Source organism: Alligator sinensis, unplaced genomic scaffold (assembly GCF_000455745.1).
Source record: "Alligator sinensis unplaced genomic scaffold, ASM45574v1 scaffold1137_1, whole genome shotgun sequence".
Taxonomy (NCBI): Eukaryota; Metazoa; Chordata; order Crocodylia; family Alligatoridae; genus Alligator; species Alligator sinensis.
In genome coordinates this window covers 63,853-66,021 of record NW_005843396.1, presented here as the reverse complement: position 1 = coordinate 66,021, position 2,169 = coordinate 63,853, and the positions used below count along the sequence as shown (strand labels likewise).

General features: G+C 53.2%; 1 pseudogene; it reads left to right on the top strand.

Moving 5' to 3' along the window:
• The window catches only part of LOC112548675, a 9,731-nt pseudogene that overhangs the window by 3,677 nt on the left and 3,885 nt on the right, over positions 1–2,169 (top strand).

Genomic DNA, 2,169 nt, shown 5'->3' with positions numbered 1-2,169 from the left:
GCTTTAGATAAAGTGCCTTTTCCATCATTTTGAAGCATGGGGACACTGATATATGAGATGCAGAATTCTGCTGGAGTGCAGTAATTACCATGCTCCAGCAGACTCAATTAATCAAATCTGCTCAGATGCACTGTAATTACAGTGTGTCAGAGCAGCCTCTCTGCTCATGTAGAGCCACCCTGGCTGTACTTCCCTAAGTCTAGCATGGTAGATAATGTATCATGGGGTTTTCAGTGCATTTCCCATCTCTCCTGAGCCCAGGTGACTCTGAATCCCTCAGACTGCTGAATGGAGAGAGCCGGTGCGATGGGCAAGTCGAGATTTCCCTCGGTGGTGCGTGGGGCAGAGTCCTGGATGATCAGTGGGACATAAATGATGCTAAAGTGGTGTGCAGGCAGCTCCAGTGTGGCGACGCAGAGAAAGCCTATAACCCCGTGAAGTCTGAACGAGGGACAGGCCTTGTTGGGCTGAGACGTGTCCAGTGTGCAGGAAATGAGCCTCGTCTGACACTCTGCAACACGAGCCTGTCTGAGACAGAGCCGGCAGGAATCGCTGAGGATGTCGGTGTCATTTGTTCAGGTGACTTATCCTTAAAATCCTACAAACCTCTCTTCCCTGTGCAGTAGAAATGTGGCCATCCCAGTAGCTGTGCTGCTACCCCCTTGTGCTGTGAAGTCATCTGAGTGCAAATAGGTATGGATCCCAGCTCCGGACCCTGCCATTATCATACAAAGGTGTTTCCGAAACTAACGGCAGTTTTCAGATACAATTAATGTGTGTTCTGCCATCGGTGTTTCCTGCTATCAGTGTTTCCTGCTGGTCTCTATTTCCCTGCTTTGCCACAGACATATACCATTGGCACGCATTTAGCCATTAGTTTCTGAAACCCACTCATAGTTGACATGTATGTATTATATACCAGAAAAAAATAACAGTATTGTGCACTCCATAGATTCTGCCCAAATAGCCATACTGGCAAAGCCCCTAGAGGAGTCAGGTCTCTCACTAACAAATGGTGCTCTCTCAAGTCAGTCAAAACCCATCCCTCAATAAGACCTGCTTTTGGACACAAGGGCCACATCCGCATGAGCAAGAGTATGCTTTCAGCAGTACAAATAGTAGCAACACAAATTTGTGCCGGTACATTGTGCCAAAGTGCATGCCCCTGCCCCCGCTGCTTCGTGTGGTGCAGGGGGCCTGACTGGGGCACTGGGCGCCTCGGCATAGGGGCTAGGGGGAAGACAGTCTGCACCCTGAGGCAGCCTGTGCCCCAGCCAGCCAGGGAGTGGCACGTGGAGATGGGAGCAGGCAGCCCAGGGCTCTGTGCTTCCCCTCTCCATGAACTATTGGAGCCTGTGCACTGAGGCACGCTGCACCCAAGCCAGCTACTCTATGGCTGTGTGCCTCGAGACAGGAGCAGGCAGCCCTGGGCTGGTGCTCCCCTTTCTCCACGTGCCTCAGATTCACTGCAGAGCCCCCATGCTGAAGCACCTGGAGCCCCTGTACTAAGGCACCTTGTGCCGCAGCCAGCCATGAAGAAGGGGCCTGGGGCGCAGTGTGCCTTGAGATGGGGGGACAGCCAGGGCAATGTTAGGCTCTGTGGTCCCTGCCTCCACCCTGCCAGAGCTCCTGGCCCTCTGGCCTCATCAGTGCCCTGATCCTGGCCCCTGACAGCACTCAAGGCAGCCACCCCTGCCCCTCAGGCACTAATGGGACCTCCAAAACCTCCCCTGTAGGCCCTAGCTCAAATCACTGCTTTAATTACAACAAAAGCACCCTGCCTATAACACAAAACAATCCCCATGACGGGTCCCAAAATAAATCACAATTCACTGCAGCTTTCAAATACCCTCTAATCTTCCCCAGCAAGCCCTCAGTGCATTCCTGGTGGCTCAAAGGCAGTTTTCAAGTCCACCCAGCGCTCCCCTGCAGCCTTCCTGGTTGAGATCTCCTACCCCGGCTGACTGCAGGTCCACACTGACTGCCTGCTCTCAGGCACTGACTCTTTGTGCCTCCTAAGCCCTGCACACCAACAGCCTCTCTCAGCTGTTCTCTTCCTGGAACTAAGGGCCTGCCTGCTTTCCCAGCTAACGCTTAGCTCATCAGTTTGCAGCCCTTGCTTCTAGGCTCCCTACCTGTCTGCCTTGGTTCTGCTTGATGCTCTGCTTT